At 36.0% G+C, this 8,004-nt stretch overlaps 1 pseudogene; it reads left to right on the forward strand.

Moving 5' to 3' along the window:
- Positions 1 to 7,621: 7,621 nt before the first annotated feature.
- Positions 7,622 to 7,740, forward strand: LOC111741873 (annotated as a pseudogene).
- The last annotated feature ends 264 nt before the right edge of the window (positions 7,741 to 8,004 follow it).

Below are 8,004 nucleotides of genomic sequence, written 5' to 3' on the forward strand. Positions count from 1 at the left end.
TAATATGTATCAATAATTTGTAACTATTACTATTATATACTTTCCCACATTGAAGCTTCTTTGTATAATGTGGTTAAATGTTTTATCCTCTCAACCCTGAAATGCTTGTCTTCCCTCCTCCACCTGTCAAAACCATGAGTCTTTCAAGCAGCTATTATTATTATACTTTCATAATAATCTACTGCATTTTATGCATACCCATTACATGCCTCCTGATAATGTCTTTTCTAAAGACCTTTTCAATTTTTGTATTTATGTTTTGAGATACAACATATATAATAGCTAGATTAACTGACCAACCATATCTCTTTCAAGACCTAAAGGAGACTTAGAAGTGACCTGGTCTAATCATTACCAAATGTATGAATTTTTCCTCTAACATCCTAACAAATAATGATTCAACCTCTGTGGAATATGTCCAAGAAGTCCACCATTTCTAATGAAAGCCCGCTCCAATCTGCAGTAGTTTCATAAAAGGCTTTTCCTTTGAGCCCCAACCCATCTCCCTACAATAGCCAAACAAGAAAGAAATCTAAGTACACTTGTGTCCAAAGGTCTTTTGCATTTGAGAGCAAATCTTCCTGTCTCTTCCTCAAATCCCTTCATTCTGGTTGCTAGTCCTATAATCCTTTTTAAGATGTGACTTAAAATTAGTTAAGAATAAGACTCCTAGAATGTTACAGAGTAGTTTCAGTTCCTTATCAGTATTGTAGCTCATCAACAGATGCACCTAACACCACACTAGTTTAGGGAGAAGCCCAAGCAATGTTAACAATACCATAACGTTTGCCCATACTGAGTCCCCTAAGTCATTAACCCTTTCCCTTGCAATACAAGGAAATCACTTTTTTACCATATTTGTGAGTGTAAGGACTTTATGTTGATCCCCATAGCAATGACCTATTCTATTCTATTCTATTCTATTCTATTCTATTCTATTCTATTCTATTCTATTCTATTCTATTCTATTCTATTCTGCTGAGATGAGTTTGAACTCTAATACTACCAACATACTGTTAATTTGAAGGTTCTTCAACTTTGATCATCTTACCAATGAGGCGCTTATTGAGAGAGTGAACATATACCAGAGCCCTCTGGCAAGACACTAGAAGTTTTCACTATTACATGGATTCATGTAATCAACATTCTTGAGCTATAATACCACAGTGTTCAACGTCATTAACAAATGCCTTGCTGATATCTAAACACATTAAATCTAATGCATTCCCTTCATCAACCATGTCTGCTATGGGTTATCTTTTAATTATCAAAAGAAGCATAACACATCTTACATGATGCTTTGGCTTCCAAAGAAAATAAAAATTGGTTAGAGTTGCCTGTATGCCACCTAGAAAAGAACACTAAACAAACTACTGTGCGAGAGGCATTTGCTAAAATCAGAAGTCGATGAAGTTGAAGAAAAAAGCTAATCGAAGTTTATCATTGACCAGCCTAGGTCTCTAGACCCCAGCAGTAAGATAAATCCATAAATTATTCCTTGAAATACTGTAGATTTCCAAATAACTTAGAATTAGAACCAAAGTAAGATGTATGCCTTGCTTCCTTTATCTGAAAATAAAATTTAAATTTAAGAAACTTAGAAAAATCTTTCTTTATAATATTTTATATATTTTATAGTGTTGTATACCTTTTTATATAAAAATCTGTTTATATTTTAACTTTCAAAATCCAAGCTGCATTCTCTAAATATATAATCAGTGTTCCTTTTACAAAAATCAAAGGTAAATACTATAAAGAGACTATAAGTCTGACAACACAGAATATTTCATGAATATTCATTAAAAGGGACACAAAACAGGTATATGAGACTGGATTCTCGAGATAAAGCCAAATGCTTCCCTGCTATTTCTTTGAATATTTTAAATAGCCCATTTCTTCATTTAAAAAAATAGGCAATCCTCCTTAATATTCCATTTAAGACAAGAAGTTACTCCAGAGCAACAAAAATTACTTCTGTAATTACCAACATTCTACTTTTAGAGATATTTCTCCCAAGGAAAGACAGTGTATATGTAGTTCAGGATCCCATTTAAATAAGCTGTCATCATTACAAATTTTAATGTCTGTCCTATTAAAGGAGCAGCTGCCAACAGCTGTGAAAATACTTCTGTCCATCAGGTTCACAGTAGCCAGTGTCCTCTTTTTCACCAACAAGGAAAACTTTCAATAGAGGCAGGGTGACATTAAGCTTTAGTACATTCCATACCCAGGACACAGCAGATAATAGGAGTTTGGCTCTTATCCTTCTCCCACAGCAGCATCGGGGAACACCTTTATTTCCCAATTACAACATAGTAGAGGAAAACTAAATATTATTTCCCTGAAGCAAAACTAAAATAGTTATTTTTTAGTGTGGCAAACTCTCAAAAGTGTAAACTTTAAAAAGAGGGAAGAAATTCAGATAACTGAATGATTCATCATAAATCTATTCAAGAGTGACTTAAAATGCTTAAGGTTAAAAAAATTCCTCAGCTACTTATACTATAGGTCGTGTCTTACTAAATATCTGTTATGAGTTGCCAGCTTCCCATATACAATGCGTGTCTGCTCAATGTGTTATAAAAAGACCCACAGTATCACTAAATCTGTACTTAGAACTGATGAGATAATTTTACATTTAATTTTGAAGATGTTCAATATTAAATATTTCATTTTGCCATAAGTAAGAATTCTTAAGACTTAAAAATCCTCCTGGAACCCAACCTCATTCTTTCCCAAACCTGTTTTAAGTCTTTCCACTATAAATAACCAAGTCCAAAATGTGTTCTGAAGCATATAGGTGATATTAGGTGATTTCCATTAAGTAGCATTATAATAAAATCTCTACAGAAATCGAAAAGTAAAATATCCCAAATTAATTTTAATCCATTAGGGTTTTCAAGGATTCTACAGTTTTAAAATATTCTAATAGAAAGTTAAGGCCAGGATGACATGAGATCCCCGCAAACTATATTTATTGTGTTAATGTACCATTTGTCTTCTGGGCAAGTAACTAAAGGTCATTTGTTCTTCATGGCAAGTGTTGAAAATAGTTTACATTGAAGGTCTAACTTAAAGGAACAATGTGAAACCCCCTGGGCCTAAAATGACCTTTGTACGCTAACACAGATGTCCAAATCTCTTAAAGAGCAGAATAGTGATGTTTCCACTCTGATTTCCAGTTAATTCAACTCCCTTTTCCTAAATGCCTCTGATAGAGAAATTAGAATCATTTCCTGCTTATAGTTCTCAGGACACTTTGATTAACTATCAGAGCCAGGTATCAAAATTGAATGCCAAACTGGAGAGGGGAAAGTTTCCAAGCCTGTATTTGTCAAATGAGAGAGTGGTTGTGGGAGAGAGAGGCACGTGGTAAAGTCTGTTTGGGAGTAGAGGGCAGCTTCTATTCCCCAGGGTTCAAGTGGGCTTCAGGGAGGCTATTTAGTAATCTCACACAGTGCTTGGCAGAAACCCAATAAAGTCTGCTCAGAGCACACCTCCTTCAGAAGAATAAGAGAATGAGAGAAGAAGAATAAAGAAAAAGGAGACAAGGCCTAACTTAAGGTTACAGGCTATTTTACTTCACACACACAAAAGAATCCTTTGGCCATATCATATTCCTTGCCATCCCAAAGAGGGCCACCAGAGTATCCCTTACCAGGTAAGAAGGCTCTGATGGAGATAGAGGGATGTATGTTTTCATTTTCTCTTCTATATCAGCTGGGGCTGATATTTCCCTCCGACTTTACTAACCATACATTGGGGGTTCTGCTCATGAAAAAAAAAAAAAAAAGCCACAAATGCACCTAACACATTTTGTAACTTTTAACGTGATGTAAAAAGACACCTAAATTCAAGTTCACTTCAAACTGTCCACAAAGACAAAAGGCAAAATTGATGTCAAAGCCTTAACAGCAAACCTCACTTGGCTTCACAAGTCCTCCTGCAGTTTACAGCAGCCTTCACACATACATGTGCTTGCTGCTTTGTCACATTTGCATGGCAAAACAATGGCATAGAACAGATGCTGCAATGAATAGAAAAGAGACCATTTGTTCTACAGCACAGTTTTCGTCAGGCTACATATTCTATCAATATTCAGGACAAGAAAAGCACCCAGGGCACCTAGAATAGATTCAGATTTTATTAATTAAAGAAAAGAACTGTGTCCTGGAATTTTGCCCTGTGGTTTCCCAAGATTGTTCCTGAGATAGGCATTCGACATTCGGGGCCGGGGGGTGGAAGAGAGATAATGTGCTTTTATAATCCTTTTAATATCATTTTCTTCTATTTACTATAAAGTAAATTAGCCTGTTGTCCTTTTTTATGAGGCACTTTCTTTAAAGATGGCCGTTAGTACTATGCAAGCACATTCTGAAACAGGTATGAAGCCAGTATGTCCGAGTGTGGCTGAAACCAGAACAGCTCTTTTTTTCCACTTACACAGGATAATTCAGGGAAAAAATGGCTACATGGGCAACTCACAGTTTCTTTTGGAATGCTTTCATGGAAATTCAGGCTGTATTTGATACACACACCGTATTTTTTAATGGTGTTGTGTGGGTGGGTTGGAGGCACATGAAGAGCTCCAAAATCCATATAAATATCCAAAACGGGCATGGAGAAACTCTCTCATTTCCTTTTTATTGTCTATTGCTCATTTGCTAGCTTACTTGTAGCATGATACTCTAATATTCCTTTATGCTTATTTTAACTTAAACATTAGCACCAGTTTTCTAAAACACATGGCTAAAAATGTTAACACCTCGCCTCCCCCATCCCCACCAAAAAAAAAAAGATTTAAAAAATAACAAACACCAAAACTGCTGCTACATTTGTAATAAGAGGTAACACCAGCTTACGCCTATTCTTTTCATCCCAAAGCCAACCAAGACAGACAGACCAACCAACCAAAAACCTAATGTCTCTTTCTTTCTTTCTTTCTTCATGCCAGGGCTGCTGCCTGGGTGGCAGCCATTCATTCTGGCTTGTGTGCACTTGGAGTGAAGGGACTAGTTAATGGGGAAATTACAGATGACTCTGTATGGTGGGTTCGCTTATTTACATTTGTGGTAAAACCCAAGGCAACTGATCTGTAACCCTGACTTGAATTGAGCCCTTACATGGAAATTTTTCCAGCCTGTGGCAGCACCTAAACAGGCTTTCTGGGAAGGGTGCAAGAACCTACTCTTCCTACTGTAGCCATAGCCAGGGTACTTTATTATACAAATCATGATCTCCGGACCAACCCTCCCACACCCATCCCCAAAGCAGTGTTCACAAGAGTCACATGCTGGTGTCTGGTTAAAAAAAAAATTCTCAGGCAATGCAAACTGATAAATTTTGGTTCTGAATCTTAGAAATAATATTTGAATCAAAAAGTAAAGATACAAAAGTCCTTTGGAGTGCAGAAGTAACCAAAGTATAATTAATTGACCAATATAATGGAAACTATAAAGAAGAACAGAGGGATAAAGGACTGATGATGGAACAAAAGAATGGACAGAGGAAGTTCTGATAAACACTGGAATCACATTTCAAATCCAAGGCTGCCCATTGCAATTAACAATCACTCTAAAAGTATGTAGTGGAACTGTCTACCTTCCTTGCTCTGTTTTCTCTCGTGGCATGAGAAAATGCTTTGTCTTTCACCACTGTAGGGATGTGTTGTTTCACACTCCTAGTAGAATATTTTTTTAAGGTGAATTATGAGCCAGCGAGTCGCTACATGTTCCGAATGCATTTGCCGAATTAGGAACCCAGCATCTTCACTCCATTTAATTGCTTTGAAGCAATAAAGTATAAACGGCTTTGGTTAAAGCAAGAACTACAAACGGATACACACAATCACCAAATTTTTGATCACAATGAAATCTTTAAATTCAAACTAATCAAAAGAGGAAGGAAGAACTACCATCTGTCTCCCCCTCACATTAGCCTGCTATAGGTTCATACATTTCACACTGGCTAAAAGGGGCTTCAATGCAAAGTGCAAGTGTAGCACCAATGCAAGCTGAACAACTGAAAGAGCTGTTGGTTTGGGGAAGTATATGTCAGGTCTTAAAGGAAATAAATGCCTTCTGACTGATTGTTTAGCCACATTCCCCCTGATTTAAAAGTCCCTGAAAAGTTTCACTTTCTTTGGTATGAAGCAAAGGACAATTCCCCTCTTAGGAAATGTCTTGCCTAAAGTAAAATAAATTACATACTATGGTACGTCTATTTCAGGAAGTTTAGTAAAACTGAACAACTGCAGAAAAAGTGAAGGACAGGTTCTAGGCCATAAGGTACAAGACCAGTAACGATGCTGAAATGATGAAAAGTAATCATTTCATAGACTGTGGTGAAGTTGCTTCAAAAAGTCAATGATTCAATCCCTTCAAGTATTAATAGAAACAGAAACTCGAGGTTATAATAAACACTTAAAGCCATCTTGTCATTGGCAAGTGATGCTAAACAATGTTACCATAACTGAATCACTTCTTGGAGTCTACAAGTAATACTTATATGTATTTTGATCTTGATACTTCTGATGAAAATTGGCCTTTTATGAAAGAATAGGCTGTAAAACAGTTTAGATTTATTCCAGTACACAAGGTCTCAGGCATTAGGTTTAAGATGTAAAGTTTTACATGTGTGTTAAAAAATCGTTTTAAGAATAAATTGAAATAAAACTCAAATATATAAAATAATATTCAAGCCTTTTGATGACTGCTTTCCCTCTTTCTCCTTCATTAAGAAAAATATTTAATTGCCATGAACACATTGATAATATAACATGGTCTTTTCCACTGTTCAATCTCTTTATCCACTTTATGAGCTGGTTTGCCAAAAGGGCACAGGGCGCTGAAGGGATCCCACCTCTTGTTAGAGTTCCTCGGGTACCCTTTGTGAGCCTTACCTATATTAGAGCTCCCAATAAATGATATCCTTTTTCACATCATGAGATTTTATTTGTGTGGGGGAGGATGGGTCCCATCATTTTCTTCTAAAAAAAAGGCTTGAAATATATGGTTAAGAGTCACTGTCAGCAGTACTCAAACTCATCAAGATCATAAAAACAAGAAAGTCTAAGAAATAGTCATAGTCAAGAGGAGCCTAAGAAGATATATTATGGAATGGGGTATCCGGGACGAGGACCTAGAACAGATAAAAAAAAATGATATTAAGGAAAAACGAAGGAATCAAATAAAGTATAGACTTTAGTTAAGAATAATGTATCCATACTGGTTCCTTAATTATAATGGAATTAATGTGCCATACGGATGTAAGATATTCATAATAGAAAAAGCTGTGGGGGGCGGTATATGGGAACTCTGTACTACAGCTTTTCTGTAAATCTCGAACTCCTCTAAAATAATAAGTGTGTTTTAAAAAGTTGGTATCAGTAATGATGGAATTGAACCCCCTTTAAATGTAGAGGTACTTGTATCAATTGATAACTTCCTCAAATGTAGAATATGTTGGGTGATGTGAAAGAATTGAAAAAATTGACACAATCTCTTTCAAAATGATATGAAAAAATTGACACAAGCTCTTTAGAAATAATGATACTCATTGAGATTCCCTGTCCACAGTAAAAATAACTTCAAGGTTTTCATAATTTAAAAAGAAGGAAAATATCTACAGCCACGCTACCCTGAACAAGCCCGATCCCATCTGATCTCGGAAGCTAAGCAGAGTCAGGCCTGGTCAGTACTTGGATGAGAGACCACCTAGGAAGACTAGGTGCTGTAGGCATAAATAATAAAAAAATAAGGGATTGTAAGCTGACAAGGTCTTTGCAATCTGTAAGGTCAACCAAGGGTTAGCTCACCTAAAAATAATAATAATAATTAAAATTTAAAAAAATGAAAAGAAGGAAAATATCTGGGTAAATCATATTGATATATAGAATATACATATGGAGTAACCGGGCAGGGGAATAACTCTGCACTCTTCTCTTCCCTCTACAGCATACAGGACTAAGTAGGGTAATGAAAATATATGCACAGCTCCTCTTGC

Source organism: Pteropus vampyrus, unplaced genomic scaffold (genome assembly GCF_000151845.1).
Source record: "Pteropus vampyrus isolate Shadow unplaced genomic scaffold, Pvam_2.0 Scaffold82, whole genome shotgun sequence".
NCBI classification, from domain to species: domain Eukaryota; kingdom Metazoa; phylum Chordata; class Mammalia; order Chiroptera; family Pteropodidae; genus Pteropus; species Pteropus vampyrus.